We start from the raw sequence: 7039 nt of genomic DNA, 5'->3' as shown, positions 1-7039 counted from the left end.
TTCCCAGAAGAGTTTATTTATTATGATTCTGGATAATTGGCATTTTGGGGACCATCTCTCCATTTTTTATACAATGAGAAATAACTCTGAATAAATTCTAACTATGATTTTTCCATGTACCTCAAAATTTGCTTGTCATTCCTCAGATTTTTCAAAGTGGATGTAGGTGCTATTCCTAAAAAAATGCTAAAGTCAACATTTATTGAATATCTACCTTGTGCCTGGACTGTGCTAAACTTTTTATAAGTTTTATAAATTATCTCAGCCCTTGGAACTATACCGTGGTGGAGGTTGGAGGTATTGATATTGCTTCCAGGTGATTCATGAAGAAACTGAGGCTTGTACAGGTTCATTAAGTGATCCAAAACCAAACAAAGACCATGTCAGGATCCAAAGCCATGTGCATCTGGCTCCAGAGCCAAATATTCAACTGCTAGGAGGAGGTGTGGAAGACAGGAAAGCAAAGCACAGGGCTTACATAACTGATAAAAGAATTGGCTGTGATGAGAAAGGCAAGTTGGCTACATTACTAAATCCCAAGCCATTTTTCCTGGAATGGTATTTAGACATCCATTTAAGGCAGTGTTAACAGTGGTCATTGTAACCTGAGTCTGATTCTAGCAACAGCTTTGAGTCCTTTCAGTAAAGAAAAGCATTTTGCAGAAGAGGAGACTTCTCTTATTGGGCCCTAAAATCAGAAAATAGACAGCAAGAATAAGCACTCCTTCTTAGCCATAATCTGGTTTATTTCACTTCAGATCTCCTGATAAGTCGGGTAGAAAGCCAATGAATGCCCCCGACAAACTAACAGTTTCACCAGGCAGAACCCAGGCCCTGAGTTTCCATGGAAGAAGACTCTGGCAACTCTCTGGGCAGACAGAAGTCACCACATCAATGAGGAATGCTCAAACTCAGCTTGTAGCCCAGAGACATCAGGTTGGAGAAGTCTCAGTATCCACGCTGGGTGTCTCTCAGAGGTCTTGGTGTCAGGCTTTGGCAAGCTTGGGCATCCACCACTGTGGATAAGTCCATGACCATTCCCGGGCACGGAGAAAACACAGGAGGAGAGAAAACACAGAAGTCATGGGTGCTGCCAGGAGCATAAACCACTTTCATCAAACCTCTACAAATGACACTCCATAGCAGTCTGGAACTCCCCTACGAATGTGCAGTTCTCAGCCTGAGAAGCTGTTCCTGTAGGAATTTAAGTGTGCTCTCAGCTACTTCTAGTTTTTGTTTGTTTCTGTAAAGGAGGGATAAAAAGGGAAAGAAGGGTGCCTGGGTGGCTCAGTCAGTTAAATGTCTGACTCTTGATTTTTTTTTTAAAGCTTTTTTTTAAGATTTTTATTTATTTATTCATGGGAGACACACACACACACAGAGAGGCAGAGACACAGGCAGAGGGAGAAGCAGGCTCCATGCAGGGAGCCGGATGCGGGACTCAATCCCCGGCCTCCAGGATCAGGCCCTGGGCCAAAGGCAGCGCTAAACCACGGAGCCACCCGGGCTGCCCCTAACTCTTGATTTTGGCTCAGGTCATAATTTCAGGGTCACAAGATCAAGCTTGGCATCAGGGTCTGTGCTAGGTGTAGAACCTGCTTAAATTCTCTCTTTCTCTCTCTCCCTTTCATGCTCCCCCTAAATCCCCCTTCCCACTCTCTATCTCTCTCTCACACAATTAAAAAAAAAGACAGAAAAGGAGTTAAAGCAGAGGCATTGTATGGCCTCTTTTCTTTAGTTCCTCATCCCATGAAACTCATTATTTCACTGCTAAACTAATGATGATCCAGCCAGAAAAAAGTCCTGGGGATGCATCAGAGGGAGCCCACAGCACCCTCGGGAGGCCACCCAGACCCAGCTCCTCCATCTGCTCTAAGGCATGTGCAGAGACAGCCCTGCCACTAACATTTATGGGATTTGCTCGGTCTGAATGGCCTGAGCAACACCACTGGAGTTAAATGGAGAAGCGAATTGGATATCTTTTGCAGTTTCAGCACCCTCAGGCAACACTGAAGCCAAAGATGCCCAAGCACCGTCCAGGAGCTAAAGGCCTTGCCTGGAACTCTATGCCAGAGCCACTAGCATTGAATTGTTCACAAAGAAGAAGGGATGGCTTTTCATCACTACTGGCTTAAGGTAGGTGAGATCTGAGTGGTGACAAGAGCGCCTAGTGCCCAGACTTCTTGTGCAGTACTGTTCCTGCTAACCCCATATTGCATTTAGTGTGGGGTTTCCTTCTGCAGCATATCAGTAGTACTTTGATGTCTGGGGTTGCATGAGTGTTTGGACAATAGTCAATCATTTTCCCCTTGACTGGTATCTTTCTGATGTTGGGTAACCCACATTGATATAGCCTCAGAATCTTCTCCACCCTAAGTGGAGCCAAGTCCAGAAAAGTATCCTTCTTAGAAGAAATGTGTGAGTGTTGTCCTAGCACGTAGGATGTCATCCCTTCTTGCTAAATATTTATTAATATTTATCCTTATAATCAAATAGTAATCTTCCCTACTGACAGAATAATTTTGAGCTGACCCAACAAATTCTCAGTAACTGTGTTAGTAAAAGAGAGAATGAGCCTGTTTTTCACCAATCCAGAAAGAAAAACATTGGAATATTGGATAGACTAAGATTTTGATTCAGTATTTTTTAAGAAGTTCTAATGTTGATAATATTTTAGGTGTCTGAAAAGAGAAACTGGTATACTGGTAGAGAAATACTTCTCTTCTCCAGAAATGATCAACAAAAAACTGGCTTACTTTGCTATGGAGAAAATCAATCCGTTAATTCCGTTGGTCTCCCTCACCTTCCATTTAGTGAAGAATATAGAGTCTGTAACACCCCAGCCAGGATAGGGACCAGAAACACACAGAGAGAGTTATGGATCCAGCCTCAAGGTGCTCAAGCTAGAGGGGGAGCTGGCAAAATAACTCTTAGATTTCCTTCCATTTAAAATTCCATGGTTTGGCAATTAATGATGCTGATAAGAAACATGGCTGTCTCACTACCTGACATTCCTCCAGCAGTAACATCAGGTTACTGTGCCACATTTCTTTCTGTCCCTCCTTTAGCCTGAATCTGTTGTGAGTTTTCCAGTAAAAGGTAACTGAGGTCCCCAAGGGAATATCTAGTTATAACCAGGATTGCCTGCCCCCTTAAATCTCTGTAAGACTGATTGGTGTCTAACCCTGTGTTTTGTGCATGGCTGATCACCTCAGTAGGATTTTAGAGAATCCCTCCCCAGACACTGGTTACTTATATTCTCCTGCCCTCTGGCTCCAGTAGTTGTGAACTATTTAGTTACCACCTTACTGTGGGGCTCTGTCTTTTTCTTAACTAGTGCCTGTCAGACAAAAACCAACGATCTGGATATCCAGATGAGGAGAGGAAGTCATATTGCATGACGGTCAACACTGTGAAGCTCTGCTTTGGAAAGTCCTTTCTTAAAAAAGACTATTTATCTGGAGACAGAGAGCCAGAGAGAGAGCAGGATGGCGGGGGTGGGTGGACAAAGGGAAAAGCAGACTCCCCGCTGAGCAAGGAGTCAGACCCAGGGCTCCAGGATCATCATCAGAGCCAAAGGCAGACACTTAACCTACTGAGCCACTTAGGCACGCTTGCCTTGGAGAGTACTGTCCACCAAGTATACCCTGGTCACCGTCCCATGCATTCATCAACCCTTCTCCGTTTGCCTCTGGCAAATCTTTCTCATGCCCAGGAGTGAAAAGCAGTTTGGTTATCTCCTGCCACCTTTGCTCAACAACTATTCTTTCATCAAATATTTAGTGAGTACTTACTCTGGGAGGGCCCTGCTTCGTGTTCTGAGGTTCCAGCTGGAACCGTGTGCTCACCCCTCGTGGCGCTTTGTCTTCCAGTAGTGGGGGACGAGCAGCAAGCAAGCAGACAGTATATCAGATAGCCATAAAGGCAGAACAGGGAAGTGAAACAGGAGGCTCCTATGGGTTGCCAGGACTGAGGGTGCTATTTTGTTTCCGGTGATCCTGGAAGGCTGTGCTGATAAGAGATCTGAGCAGAGACCAATTTTCTCCATAGCAAAGGAAGCCAGCTTTTTGTCCTTTATGGAAGGAATAGCATGTGTAAAACACTGGGACAGGAATAGCGGCGAGAGGAGACGACAGTGTGGTTGGGCAGAAGAAAGGAAGAATGTGATAGGAGATGAGGTCAAAAAGGCCAGGTCATGCAAATTGTACAGGTCAGGCGAAGACTTCAGCCGTGCTCAGTGTTGACAGCTGGCCACTCCAAGTGACTTAATCTAATTTCTGCTTTAAGAGCCTACTCTGGATACGTGCAGAAAAGAGCCCAAGGGAGCTATGGAGGAGGTGGAGACCAGGCCGGCAGCCTCCCAGGGCCCAGTGAGAGACAAGGATGGCTTAGTGAGAAGGCACTGGTTTCTGGATGTATCTTGAATATGTGACCAACTGGATGTGTGGCGTGAGAGGAAGAGATGAGTCAAACATGACTTCAGCATCGGCAGCCACAGCCTCACCCTCCTCCCCCAGGAGGCTTATCAAGGTAGCGGTACAAACAAGGACAGTTGTCTCTGTAGGAGGAGTTTGGAGAGGAACAGCTCCTGTAACCAGTGTCCCACCCACTGTATATCCATGGGCTCCTTTCTCCTCTCCCTGAGGAGGCAGAGGGGGTTGGACCGTCCTCTGGCAGGAAGACAGGCAAAGGGAACTTTTCCTAGAATTGTGAGTAACAGAACGCTGCTAAAAATGAGGCTTGACTTTATAGGGCACATACTGGAAATGAAGGCTATTAATAGGCTCCTGCAGGATGGCTGCCACACTGAAAAAGGCCACGCAAGGCAGCGTTCACAGGAGGTGAGAAAGCCCCAGGGCTCCTAAGCAAGGCAGGGAAAGAAAACCATTTCATAGAGGTGCGTTAAATGCAAAAAAGATTAGCAATCATTTCCCATCACCCCTGCGGATGGCCAAACAAAGCTGAGAGCTAGTATGTGACTTTTTTTTAGATGTGGTTTTTTTTTTTAAGATTTTATTTATTTATCCATGAGAGACACAGAGCGAGAGAGAGAGAGGCAGAGACAGAGGCAGACGAAGAAGCAGGCTCCGTGCAGGGACCCCGATGTGGGACTCGATCCCGGGACTCCAGGATCACACCCTGGACCGAAGGCAGGCTCTAAACAGCTGAGCCACCCAGGGATCCCCTAGTGTGTGACTATTTGACCTAAACAGAGAACTGAAAGCTAAACAAGCAGCCAAGAAAAAAGAATCCACTGTGGTTTATCAGAGATGGTGAAAAGTGATTAATTTTTAAAGGACCAACAGGACACATACCCTTGAATCTTAAATCTAATACAATTGTTCCTTTAAATTAGTAACTGGTAACCAGTCAACCTCACCCTAATAAGGAGGTTATGACCCAGACTCACCAGGCTCAAATCCTGGACAAGGAGCAAAGATGCTGAGTTGGATGCTATCTGGTCCAATTCTGTCTTTACACACAAAAAAATAACATAATGGGTGCTTTGGCTCCCTTCAACAACATTTGCTGACACCTGGTATGTGCAAGGCACTGGATGAGCCATTCTCACACGGGGCTGCATCTGTGAACCCAATGTGCTATTGGGAAATGAGAAAATCATGCAGCAGGAATGAGAGTGGTTGAAAAGCAGCCCATCTCTCAAGTAGCAAAATGAAAACAAAACAAAACAAAAACAAAAACAAAAGTGAATGAATTCTCATTGTGTGCCATTTTTCCTAGCCAGGGCCCTAGAGAACTATAGATAATGAAACCAGCACGGTATAGTAAAAGAGAGCGCAACTTTGTAGTCTTACAGATCTTATTTTGAATTCAAATATACGTGCTCCTCACTGACCTTTGAGAAACTGACCTAATGCTTTTTTGAGCCTCCGTTTCCTCATCAGTGATATGGGCATAAATTACTTATGCCAGAGAGTTGTGGGAATCGAATGGGATAACACTCAAAGGGACTGGCTCCAGTGCATTGCTGCAAATGTTAGTTTGCCTGGTTGCTAATGGAAGAGGAAAACAAAGAAGTTAAAACAAGAGAACTTACATAGCCTGGGAATCCAGAAGGAAACCATTGCAATAGGCATATTTTCCAAATTGTGTCACTGGACACTGATCATATACTGAGTATATAGTTGCAAGAAATGGTGCCCTACTTCTCTGGACCCTACCAGAATGCCTTCTGTGCCAGTGCATTATTGCAGTAACTCTGTTCAGAATTTGTCCAGTTTGCAAATGAAAGTAAATTGCCTTGCTTTTTTTCCGTAATCTTGTAGATTTTTCAAATTTTCTTCAGAATTTAGAGGACCCCTGAGTTAGCCAGACTGCATTCTTTGAATGCCAAGACTCAGGAAATCCCACGAGGTGGTTTTTCTCCTTTGATTTCACCCGTGTGTCACAAAACTAGCAACCCCTCAACTAGAAACAGAGTCTGTGACTAAATCAACACCTTTTTTTTTTTTTTTTTTAACCTCTTGGAAGAGATTTGGGAGGAATCTAAGTATCATTGTAAAATCCACAAAATCCTCAAACCCACTGAGCGAGCAACAGATGAGGGAAATTGTTCCACATCCTGTCAAGAGGAAACGAACAGGACTGGGAGGAAGAATGTGCTGCATGGTGCGATTCCTGATGCTGAACATCTGTCACATTTTTGTGTGGAGCTACCATCTCAAGCAGACAGCGAGGACCCTGCGTTCAGAAGCCTCCAAGTGCAAACTGGAGCTGTCCCCCTTGGCGGCTGTGGGAACACGGACAGGAAGCAAGGGACCCTGGAAGAGACAGTGTAGGAGTACATCCTGTGGGGATAGATAAAAAGTAACGGCCAGGCTGTGGGAAACTCTTCCGAGCAAACATGTGAGCTCAAGAATTTCCAGAGCCAAAGATCTGACTTCAGTTATTTGTTGTATCTATTTGTTTTCCAAGAGATTCTGCATAATTCTGACAAAGCAAAAGAAGATACAAATCTAAAACACGTATGATTGTGTCGTTTAAGCTTTTGCTCCCAGAGCATTCACATGATACTGGC

At 44.7% G+C, this 7039-nt stretch overlaps 1 long non-coding RNA gene across 1 annotated transcript; it reads right to left on the bottom strand.

The window, feature by feature from the left end:
• Positions 1-728: 728 nt before the first annotated feature.
• Positions 729-4407, bottom strand: LOC111093197. Its single transcript, XR_005380832.1, has 2 exons — positions 3795-4407; positions 729-1016 (listed from the first exon to the last, which is right to left on the bottom strand). It is a non-coding gene; the product is annotated as an uncharacterized LOC111093197 (long non-coding RNA).
• Between the last annotated feature and the right edge of the window lie 2632 nt (positions 4408-7039).

Source organism: Canis lupus, chromosome 29, assembly GCF_011100685.1.
Source record: "Canis lupus familiaris isolate Mischka breed German Shepherd chromosome 29, alternate assembly UU_Cfam_GSD_1.0, whole genome shotgun sequence".
Taxonomy (NCBI): Eukaryota; Metazoa; Chordata; class Mammalia; order Carnivora; family Canidae; genus Canis; species Canis lupus.
The sequence above is the reverse complement of the archived record's forward strand: the minus strand, read 5'-3'. Positions and strand labels throughout refer to the sequence as shown.